Source organism: Dreissena polymorpha, chromosome 8 (genome assembly GCF_020536995.1).
Source record: "Dreissena polymorpha isolate Duluth1 chromosome 8, UMN_Dpol_1.0, whole genome shotgun sequence".
In the NCBI taxonomy this organism is placed as follows: Eukaryota; Metazoa; Mollusca; class Bivalvia; order Myida; family Dreissenidae; genus Dreissena; species Dreissena polymorpha.
In genome coordinates, this window is record NC_068362.1 from 33,116,590 (window position 1) to 33,129,323 (window position 12,734).

The window sequence follows — 12,734 nt, forward strand, 5'->3', positions numbered from 1 at the left end:
TTGAATAATTTGGAGAGTTCTGTTTTTGTCGTTAAATTTTGTGAGGCTACGAAGATTGCTTATATAAGGTATAAAATACGTCAAGTATGCGTACTCGGCGGAATAGCTCAGTAGGCTAAAGCGTTTTTACTTCAGGACTCTGGCAGGACTCCAGGGGTCACTGGTTCGAAACCTGCTCCGGGCAATGTTCTTTTCCCTTTTTTAATTTTATTCTTGATTTTTTACTGGAGCTTTTACGATCCAATGTTTACATTTATCAATATAAAGCATTTAATGAATAAATTAAAAAATGCCAAAATCTGTGAAAAGGCCCCTTTAATGACAAAACTTCAATACATGCCAAAACCTGTGGAAAAGCCCCGTTCACCCAGAGCGAGACTCGCACATAAGATGTGTCGTGAGAAACATGGACTTTAGGCTCTCCGGCTTATTGGTACATGTGCTTCCTACCTAGGCAACCCGGGTTCAATACCAGCTCCCGGTGCGTCTTGTTTTGCTACGGACTGGTACGGCTATCTTCGGGTGCTCCGGTAATTTGCACAAGACCACATCAACATTGAACATTTTTAAGTTACGACTGATTAGCTGGAGATTTCTGCAACTATTCAGAATCCGTCTCAAGATGAGTACCGAGACACACTCCAGGTCCATACATATGGCAGCCACTGGCTCAGAAGGAACCCACACAAAGGTGCTTTTTTGTAAAGTCTCACCCCAGATTTACTCGACCAACTCCCACATGTTGAAATAGCATAAAGAAATTTCCTTCGTGCATGCAGAGGGTCTTTTACTATGAAAGAGTTCGTTGCTGCTTGATATACCATACAAGCAGAAAATGTCGACCTTCAGGTGTAAGATGTGTTCATAAAAAATTGACATTACTTTGAAAAGTAATTATTTTATAAAGTTCCACACGTGTAACGACCAATATTATTGACACGTAAGCCTTACATATGTATAAATTTCCAGTGAACAGTTCCACATGTTCGAATAAAATATGAATCAAGGTGAATGTTGAAATCGTCGCGACAGCTTAATTTTTTTCTTTACTTCCAGACACCACACCACAAATGAGGACAAATGTGGAACAATTATCCACAACCAACGCGACTGTCAACGTCAATTCGTTTTTATTCACTCTATTAAATCGATTATAATGAACATGTGCGTTTATTACATATTTCTCAATACGTTGACAATCTTTGTTGCAGCCTTTTAACCCGGTGGCTCTGCCTCTTAAGACCTGCAGGTACATTTGTCTGATGAAAATAACTTGATTATTTATGAACATTTGTGGGAATACTTCGGGTTTACTTCCTGATTTAGAGACTGGTCCAAATGCGTCAATTGCTTTAGTTTTAATATTTATTTTAGCTCGATTACATAATTAAAAGCCTATAAACGCGTTCGGGTCCGTTTCCTGGTGCCTATGGGGTAGATCTTAAGAACGCTCCCACAGTGGGGATCGAACCCGTGACATCCCGGTCGCTAGGCGGACACCATATCCACTAGGACACCATATCCACTAGGCCAAGGCGACAAATTGTGTTTTTGTTTATTTTCTTCAAATCGACGATCATGTTTATTTCATATTATTTTTTCATGCGGACGGATGAACGACAACATATATATCGTGTAGTTAAACAGTCAAGCCTAAATACCAGTACTTGCGATTTGCATGTTCATGGTCGCTTTGTGATCCGTTTATTTTCGAATCGGCATATCAAATGGGCCATGCATTTAATCAAATTTTACGTACCGATAACTATTTCAGTAAATTAATAAGTTTCTAAATTTTATTTAACTTGTCCGAAAATGACTACCGTTTTTTTACTTATATGTATAACTTAGAAGCAAACTTTCAGTATCTGACATTAATTTGAATAACGAAAATTATATAAATAATTGTGTAATTTTCAATATAGGACATGTACACAAGTTCTAAATATTCACAAACAATCTTTGTGGGACTCATTGATACATGCTTACCATATACATATATATGATAAACGGACGATAAACATATACACCAATGGTACTGCGATGGATATCATAGATAGACCAATAATAGGTACATGTGTTTACGGTCCAAAAGTTCGTACCAGGTAAATGTAAGACAGTGATACCCTGATAACATTTTCTGATAATTCAAAAGGGGCGGATTTTGAAACTGTCCTCATATTCTATTCTGACTTTCGTCAGAGAAGTAATATTTTATTTGTGCTTTAAGAAAACTGTTTAATATTGGACTGCGGCGATAGTGTTTTCCTTCATGCAAGGAATTTACCTTTGTTTGGCCATTCTGGCGCTGCTTCCTGCAGGTAAGACTAATTATTGTTTGTTTCTACAAAAAAAAAACAATTTTTAATTATGATATTCCGATCACAAAATGTGGAGAAACATATTACTAGTTTGGAAGACTTCTAAATAACACATACAAAATATAATAGAAACACACTCTTTAAAAAATCGAACAGTTTAAAAATACAATGTCATTGCTCATTGCCTTTTGCCCTTTCGTTCTTCTTAAGAGTTGTTCCCCTTACTTCTCACATCGCCTTTACTGACTTAATTGGCAAGTGTCGTCTGACGAGAGTATTACAAATCCCTGAAAATGCGTTTGTTTTAAATGAAATTTTTCGAAGGTAACAATAACCAATAAATCAGCATTAAGAACCAGAAATCAACCAAATTCTATCATTTATTTATTTAAGTTCTGTAGTTTGATCTAAGTTCATGTAAGGCTGTAGCGCATGTTTATTCAATCAGAACTCGTATACATATGAGGTAAAGTGCAGCGCATGTTTATTCAATCAGAACTCCTATCAGTGTTTTTTTCGGCGTAAGCTGTATTAAGCCAGCTTTTCACCTCTCCTGACCTTTGTAAGTGTCCAATAAAATTCAAATAAAATTTCCCGCGGCTAGGTACGAATGAATACACTTCATTTATTCCATTGGCTGATTTGAGTATTCCACCAGAACATTGGAAACATATCCGCGTCTTTGTAACACTGTTTTACTGCATGAAACAATTGTATTTCTAATGAAAAGGCTTAATAGATAGAACAGTTTTACACTCAATTCTCGACATCAATACAGTTTGTGCGTACACCTTTTATTTTCAGAGAATTACCAGCGCAACGCGTTTATATTTAAAGGCTATGTTCTCATATTTAGTACTTACTTCCATATTCTTGTCAACATGTTAACATGTAAAAGTATAAAGAGCAGTGGAAGCGAGGCCTCACTTTAATACATTGCATTTCAACCCGAGTCAATTCGCGGCCAGTGTATGGATGTCAGAGTTTATATACAGGTCATCACCGGAGTTCGCGGCCAGTAAAATAAAAGTTATATAATAAATACGCTATCCGTGAACTAGGTGACCTGGAATTTTCTTTAGACCAGAAATATGTAGATTCTTAATGGGTTTTCAACAATACAATGATAAATATTATTTTTGATTAATTTAACAATAATTATTCCACCATATTGACCAATGTATTAAGCATGAGCGCGATGATTATCGATACTGTTAATAATCGAATCAAATAGCAATGCCCGACAAACCACTAAAACAGGTTTGTTCGAAGAACGCGCCTATAAATACGGAAACTTCTCGTGTGGCCGGTTGACTCGTATGTTTTAATTTCACTTCCATTCTTCTTTTGGTTTTCTGTTTTGTATCTATAGGTTTATGACCAGCAATATGTAATAATGTAAAATAAGCCGCGTAAACTCCGCGTAACATCCCGTACTGCGTGTGATGCAGCTAAGAACTGCACAGAAAAAAAGACATTCGCTATCCTTGATCTCATTCATTGAACTATCAACGCCGTATATCTTTTTTAAAGATATTTCTTGTTTTATATATAATGAACATAAAGTTATACACTATTTTCAAAATATAACACAAAATGATACTACTTTTCATAAAAGAATACTTCAAAATAAAAAAACCTACCAAATTTGGTAGGTTTTTCTTGCGATGGTAGAGATTGTATGTGCTGTGCACTGAGCACAGGAGAATCAGGGACAACACTTTCCGCCTAAACTTCCTTTTTTCTAAGAAGAGTTTTTCTTAAAACGAAAAATATCATAAAAGCGGAAAGTGTCGTCCCTGATAGGCCTGTGCGGACTGCACACGCTAATCTAGGACGACACTTTACACACATGTATTAAACCCCTAGGCTTATTTATATCTAAGAATTAAGAGTTACGAATTAACAAAATGAGCCTCGGACATTGAAAACGGGGTCATTGCATGCGCGTTAAGTTTCATCCTTGATTAGCCTGTGCAGATCACAGGCTTATCACGGAGGACTTTTTCCGCATAAACTGAATTTTCGATAAGAAGAAACTTCCTTTGAATGAAAAATACGCCAAAAAGCGGAAAGTATCGCCCTGGATTAGCCTGTGCGAACGTGTCTTATCGCCCTGGATTAGCCTGTGCGAACGTGTCTTATCGCCCTGGATTAGCCTGTGCGAACGTGTCTTAACGCCCTGGATTAGCCTGTGCGAACGTGTCTTATCGCCCTGGATTAGCCTGTGCGAACGTGTCTTAACGTACATGCATTCAGCCCCGTTTTCACAGAACCCTGTTCAATAGAAAATAAATCATCCGGAACTTACGTTGCATCTGCGCTGTCAATATTTACAAAGACGAATATCCAAAATAAAATCAAGGCACACGGCGACTTGTGTGTTGTCATGATTATCCCGTTAGGGGCCGATGAACGAGGGCCGGGTCCTTAAAATGTCCCTATAAACACGCGTCGTTTTAAAGTTCACTAAGGGTAAAACAAAAGTGGTCCAAAATGTCCCTTTTACTTAATCCCCCGTTTTGTATTTCCGTTTAGTTTGAGCACTAAGGGACAATAATTGCACGTAAGCGCATGCCCAACTTTTATACGAGCATTATTCTTCATGTGGGCCGTCTAGAAAGTAGTTCCATTTGGGCACGCGCACACACTTGACATGTATCAATTCGCTTCTTGGAAAATGTGTGCATATGTGTCACCAAATATTAGTTATATGTTAGATACATCGTAAAATTATTGGTGTTATATTAACGTTAAATATCATATCCGGTCTCTCCTGTGACAACGAAAGACACGCGTAAGATATCGTCGTTTGCAAACCGTTGAATTGCATAAATTATATTCATTAAATCGAAATGTTCGGTACTGACGGATGCGCCCGGCGAGCCAAAAGGACAAACAATGAATAATTTCGAAGACGTTTTGAGCGACCCTCGCAATATAATAAGGGTCATACAGGGTCGCGTATTACGGCATATTCATATATTCACATTGAATCGCATAGATATCCGCGAAAGGCGCCACGTGCTAAAAGAATCTACATCGCAATACATCCTGCACTCACTTACGGGTTTGTTGCATACACGTTGCTCCCATGTACGTTACCGTCTGAATCCATGCTTCACTACGCTACGTCGCCAAACAACGAGCTCTCACTTAAGCGTGTGTTGCCTCCATGGCGCTCTCATGTACGCTGCCGGCTGCCGCCGTCCAGCATCATTGGCTGCCCGCAGCTGGCGGGGATCAGGGAGGCTTAGACCAGATAATCGCCTATACCAGTAAATAATTTCTTCGCAAATGGGAAGGGATTCCAGTGAAGTGTACGGGTTAAGCCGCGATAAAGCGCCCGTGGATGACGCTATGTGCGTGTAAGCGGATTACAAAACTGAATAGTAGGAAATAAGGAATCTCGATGTTGTTCCGTTTGATCGAGATGGGGTTTAACAACGACTTAAACAATAGAAAATAATGTCGATGTTTGTAATATTATTTAATTTACTGGTTAAATCCCTCGCACGAATATGCGAATATGGCCCGTGAATACGTGAATCGGTTTAACGATAAAGCGGCCGTGTTTTCTGAAAAACAAGAGGTTTCTCACGTTTTGGAGAACGTTCACGCGAAATGTTTTCACTTATTAGACGAAAGAACAAGGACTTTCTCCACAATCTAAATATTTCATTGCACAGTACGCCTGACTCACAGACTGCAATCACGATTACGACTGACTCACAGACTGCAATCACGATTCAGTCGATGTCCAGTTAGCGCATAGGTTGGTGCACTCGCTTAAAAGCCAAGGTGATCTTGGTTCTACCAATGCCCTGCTACGAGAGCCCGAATTCGATGCATATGAGCTGAATTAGCTAAATAATCAAGGCGGATATTTAACAAAATTCGCTGATTAACAACGTATTATCAAATAGATAAGAACTACAGAATCTCATTTTGGAGAAACGATTAACTTTAATATGACTATTAAAATCATGGAGATGCTGGAACATTCGTCAAAACATGCGAAGAGTCTGTTTAGTTAAATAGGTACCCAGAGACAAGTTCCGATTTCTTTTCAGAGAGTTATGACTGATATTTAGACGTGACATGGCTTGAGGTAAAATACTACAAAGACAAAAACTCTATACTGTACAGCTTAAATGCAACTATAAATATCTGACAAATTCACACAACATAGCTGATTACTATTCACAACATTGCTGATTACGCTATACAATATAGCTGATAACTCTACCCAACATAGCTGCTAACTCTATACAACATTGGTGATAAATATACACAATATATCTGATAATTCTATATAACATAGCTGCTAAATCTATACAACATAGCTTATAAATCAATACAACATAGCATTTATTTATGTACAACATAGCTTATTACTATACACAACATAGCTGATTTATCTATCTTACATAGCTTAAAACTATATACAGCATAGCTGATAACTCTACACAACATAGCTTATAACTCTATGCAACGTAGCATGTATCTCTGTACAACATAGCTATTAACTATACACAACATAGCTGATTTATCTATCTTACATAGCTTAAAAATATATACAGCATAGCTGATAACTCTATACAACATAGCTGATAACTCTATTCAACATAGCTTATAATTTTAAACTATATAGATGACAATTATGCACTCCATAGCTGATTTTGTTATATAACAAAGCCAATAACTCTAAACAACATAGCTTATGACTATAACGAACATAGCACATAAATCTATACACCATAGCTGATAACGCTATTTAACATAGCTAATGACCCTATACAATATAGCTGATAACTCTATACAACATAGCTGATAACTATACACAAAATAGATTATAACTCTATATAGCATAGCTGATAACTCTACACAACATAGCTGATAACTCTACACAACATAGCTGATAACTCTACACAACATAGCTGATAACTATACACAACATTGCTGATTACTCTATACAATATAGCTGATAACTCTACACAACATAGCTGCTAACTCTACACAACATAGCTGATAACTATACACAACATTGCTGATAACTCTACACAACATAGCTGATAACTCTACACAACATAGCTGCTAACTCTACACAACATAGCTGATAACTATACACAACATTGCTGATTACTTTATACAATATAGCTGATAACTCTACACAACATAGCTGCTAACTCTACACAACATAGCTGATAACTATACACAACATTGCTGATTACTCTATACAATATAGCTGATAACTCTACACAACATAGCTGATAACTATTCACAACATTGCTGATTACTCTATACAATATAGCTGATAACTCTGCACAACATAGCTGATAACTCTATACAACATAGCTGATAACTATACACAAAATAGATTATAACTCTATATAGCATAGCTGATAACGCTATACAACATAGCTTATAACTCTACACAATATAACTGATAATTCTAAACTAGGTAGATGGCAACTCTTCACTACAGTTTTCTTCTGCATCACTACATAACTAATAATTCCAGCCACAATAGCAGACATCAGTACACTGCAATGCTAATAATTCCAGACAAAATAGTAGACATCTGCGCACTACATAGCTAATAATTCCAGTCAAAATATCAGACATCTGTACATTACGTAGCTAATAATTACAGACAAAATAGATGACATCTGTACACTACATAGCTAATAATTCCAGAAAAAATGGTAGAAATCTGTACACAACATATCTAGTTATTCTAGAAAAATAGTAGAAATCTGTACAATACATTATAGCTTATAATTCCAGACAAAAGAGTAGATATATGTACACTACATAGCTAGCAATTCCAGACAAATAATAGAAATCTGTACACTACATAGCTAATAATTCCAGTCAAAATAGTAGACATTTGTACACTATATTGTTAATAATTCCAGACAAAATAGTAGAAATTTGAACACTACAAATCTAATAATTCAGGTCAAAATAGTAGACATTTGTACACTATATTGCTTATAATTAAAGACAAAATAGTAGAAATATGTACACTACATAGCTAATAATTTAGGTCAAAATAGTAGACTTCTGTACACTACACAGCTACTAACTTAACGTTTCATGTATGACACTTATGCTTCACCTATTTCCACATTATATTACATATCTGACAATTACATAACATATATATACAGTTATACACTTCATATCTGACAACTACATAAAATATATACACTACATATCTGACAACTACATAGCGCATATACAGTACATATCTGCCAACTACATAACTACAATTTGCTATACATAGATCACAATACGTATTCATGATACATGTGTATGAAACAATTACTCATAGCTTATTCTCTCGTATAACCATTTGTGTTCATGTAGCAACTATTGATTTAAACATTAGAATCAGATGTAAACTGTGTAGAACAAACAGATCTAAGGGAGAGAACTCAAAGGAAAGTCTGAAACAACGATGTACTGTCGTTGTATTACATACCGTTATACTATTACGACTTTTTACCATCAATTTGACCTCTTCTGTCCGGGAAAAGTCTCATTTTAATTAGCTTTAAGCAATATATATATATGTGTCTTGTTCTGAGAAAATTGGGCTGAATGCATGTGCGTAAAGTTTCGTCCCAGATTAGCCTGTGCAGTCCGCACAGGCTAATCAGGGACGACACTTTCCGCCTTTAAGGTATTTTTCGTTTAAAGGAAGTCCCTTCTTACCGAAAATCTTGTTTAGGCGGAAAATGTCGTCCCTGATTAGCCTATGCGAACTGCACAGGCTAATCTGGGACGGCACTTTACGCATATGCATAATGCCCAGTTTTCTCAGAACGCGACTCATATGAACATCGCTCTTGGGAATCGCGTATTAATGCATGCAAAGTCCGCACAGGCTAATCAGGGGTGACACTTTCCGTTTTGTGGATTTTTATTCTTTGAAAGAAAGTGTCTTGTAAACGAAAATCCATTCTAGGCGGTAAGAGCGGAACGAGTTGTCCCTGATCAGCCTGTGAGGACTACACAGGCTAATAAGGGACGACAGTTTACGCACATGCATTAAGCCCCTTTTTACCAGAGCGCGGCTCATATGCCATTTTGTAGCGGTTACGAGAGCACCGTTTCACGCATTCGAGGTCTTTCCAATTAGTTCCATCTGGGAAAGCAATTACAAGGTATCATCCAACTGTTCATCGCTACGTATCGAATACATGCATGGATTAACTATTTGTTGTTTTATAATGTGCGCTCAGTCGATATGAGTTCTTATCGGTCAGAACAAAGTGACTGCTTTATGTAACATCAGTGCTGTATACAACAACACTTATTGTATGTAATATCTGCTCATATATATGATTTCACTAAATTGTGTTGAATTTTCCTTTTATATGTAAGATAACAAACTATTACCCGCGTTCTGTGAAAGCTAGGATTGATGAATGGGCCTTTAAAGCGGGTATATACGATTTTTATATGTGCTGAATTGTAAAATATTGATACAAATATGTTATAATAACACACACTATGCAAGAAAAATGATACATTTAAGACGAATTTCATAAAATACAGCAAATACAAATTAGCGCCCCGAGCCGATTGTGACGAAGATAATTCGTAATTATTTTCCTACAATAACCGACGCATTCGTCTTTTTTGTAAGTGTTCATGTGTCGTATGAATCGATATCGCTGCAGAAATTTCAAATGAACCGTTAAACTAAATTTAGATTCACATCGTACATGCATGATATATAATTATGCTGGCGAATTCGGCTGTACAGCCTTTTTCGATTTCAGAAGTAAATATCTGGCTTATTTAGCATTTTCGACACATGTTCTTCTTAACTTTTATTTTAGTTTATATTGAAATATATGTATAATAAGTTTTTTACACATTTTATATTTATTACTAAATATTTGACAAGATCGTATATACCCGCTTTAAGGGACCTTTACACAGATTTTGGCATGTTTTGAAATTTGTCATTATGTGCTTTATATCGATCAATGTTCACAATTCGAAATAAAAAGCTCCAGTAAAAATCAAGAATACAATTTAAAAAAGAAAAGAAAAAAAAAAGAACAAAAAAGGTAACCCTCAGCAGGACTCGAACCACTGACCCCTGGAGTCCTGAAGTAAAAAGTCTGCGCATTTGAGCACTCGGCCATCTTTCCTTTTACAATCATAAATGTATTTTATACTTCATATAAGCGATCCTCGTAGTTTCACAAAATATAACGACAGCAGCAAAACTCTCCAAATTATATAATTTTCAGGTTTTTAAATCGTCAAAAGATGCATATAAAGGCTTTTTAAGAGCATGGTAAATGTTCAGTATAACGGTTTCCTCACAAATATCGTAACTAATTGTGTCAATTTACCAAAACGTGAAAAGGCCCCTTTAAGCGTTGCCCAATGCTAGCATGTGCAGTTCGCACAGGCTTATCAGGGACGACACTCCTAGAATTTTGTTCAAAGACACTTCATTTAAACGAAAAATTCCGTTAACGCGAAAAGAGTTGTCCCTGATTAGGATTTGCGGACTGCACGGGCTAATCAAGGAGGACGCTTTACGCAGATGCATTAAGCTCGGTTTTCCCAGAGCGCTGGTCGTATAGTATGTGCTTTTTACAAAAGGAATAAAAATGCAACGAAATTTAGTGAAATCAATATACAGATTTATTTTATGCTTTCCGTTGGTTTATAGAGAAATATCAGTGAAATAAAACTGATCGGAGAGGCTGAATGGGTTAAGTTCCCCACGGGTACTACTTCCCCGTACCCCGGGTACTTTGAGGTTTACTTCACCGTACACCGATTTTCAAATGGGTACCCGGTATACTTACAGGTACCCCATCTTCCCTTATAAAAAAAATCGTGCCCAAAATAGTACGTTCCCAATTTTTTTTCGTGCCAAAATATTTTTTTCGTTCCCAAAATTTTCGTACCCAATTTTTTGGTACCCACAATTTTTGTACCCACTTTTTTTTTTTGCCCAAAATTTTCAGACCCACATTTTTTCGTATTCATATGGGAAAAATTTGGGTACGAACATTTTGGGTACGATTTTTTTTGTTATGATCACTTTTGAAATAAAATCGATATTCCATCGATTCCAATAAATAACCTCTATGTAATGTTGAGGGCGTATATGAATGTACGTATAAAGATATTTTGCCTGTAAATTTGAACATTATAACAATTGGCTTGGAAGGGATGGCTTATTTCCAAATAAATCTTAAAACTCTCAAATATATCTATATTGCAAGAACAATTAATTACATATTAAAGAGGCGTACATTCGACGGAAAGTAAACGACGGTTATCTGAATTCGAAACCCGAGCTCTAACAATGTATAACATATTGTAATGAATGTTCGAAAGCGATTGGTGCTCACATGCCACCACACATATGCGCAAATGCAGTCATGCACATAAACACATACAATCAAACGCATGTTCCTATTTTTGGTTCAATTTTTTAAGGCGTTCGAACATGTAAGTTTTAATTAAGCAGAGCTAAGTATATAGAGAATACTAGGTTAGCGTTGAATACAGAGAAGTTTATGTTGCGAGGCTTAGAACGCCGGAAGCGCGAGCCTTGGCGAGCGCTTTCGGTGTTCGAGCCGAGCAACATAAGCTTCTCTGTATTCAACGCTAATCCTAGTATTCTATTTATCCCATTTGAATTTTTCAACGTGACATTTAACATAAATCGATCCAATAACCTTAACAATAATTTTAATTCAGTCATAAAAGCGCTTAAAATCTAACAACTGTAACCATGCGTAGTGATATACATGTATTTGTTCTGGTACGCAAAATAGTCTTTAAAAATTCACAAACAAACTGTGAAACAAGTAAAAATATCACCATATGCCTACATTCAATTTTATGCAGTATGCGAATTTTAACACTTTACGACCGCGAAAAGAAGATTTTACTTTACTATAATTTTATTTTCGAAAGGAAATGATCAAAATCCAATATGGCGGCGAATGATCCTGACAAAATGCTGTCGATGTCAACATACATGTACACCATCGACGACCTAGTTCTGGCTACCATAACTTTAAATGTCGCTTTTAATGATTTTTGACTGGCGCGACTTTGTACAGGTCTGTCAATACTAGATAAACTGTACGCTGAAGTTTCTTTAGCTATCGAAGACCTTGACAATTTTGACGAGTAAACAGACAATTGCAGCGACTGACACTTTATTTGACAAAATATACAGGGCAATACGTTTTCCGACTTCGGACGACGAATTTAAGGACGCACAGAACGTGTTTTTATTTAATGTTATGGGTATGCCGTGTGTGATCCGATGCATCAATGGCGCCCATGTTAAAATCATTTCCCCGAGAACAGGGAACGACAAAAGTACAATTTCAAAAATCAAAACACGTAAGA

At 36.5% G+C, this 12,734-nt stretch overlaps 1 protein-coding gene and 1 long non-coding RNA gene across 4 annotated transcripts in view; both read left to right on the forward strand.

The window, feature by feature from the left end:
• Positions 1 to 360: 360 nt before the first annotated feature.
• On the forward strand, positions 361 to 1,161 carry LOC127842066 (uncharacterized). Its single transcript, XR_008031474.1, has 2 exons — positions 361 to 691; positions 1,057 to 1,161. It is a non-coding gene; the product is annotated as an uncharacterized LOC127842066 (long non-coding RNA).
• Positions 1,162 to 2,052: 891 nt separating this feature from the next.
• LOC127842048 (uncharacterized) overlaps positions 2,053 to 12,734 on the forward strand; it is a 163,462-nt gene continuing 152,780 nt past the window's right edge. The window contains exon 1 of one of the 3 annotated variants that reach the window (XM_052371376.1): positions 2,053 to 2,321. The gene's annotated coding sequence lies outside the window, so the exon portion shown is untranslated. The remainder of the gene's footprint in view (positions 2,322 to 12,734) is intronic. The other 2 variants (XM_052371378.1, XM_052371377.1) reach the window with 2 other exon arrangements.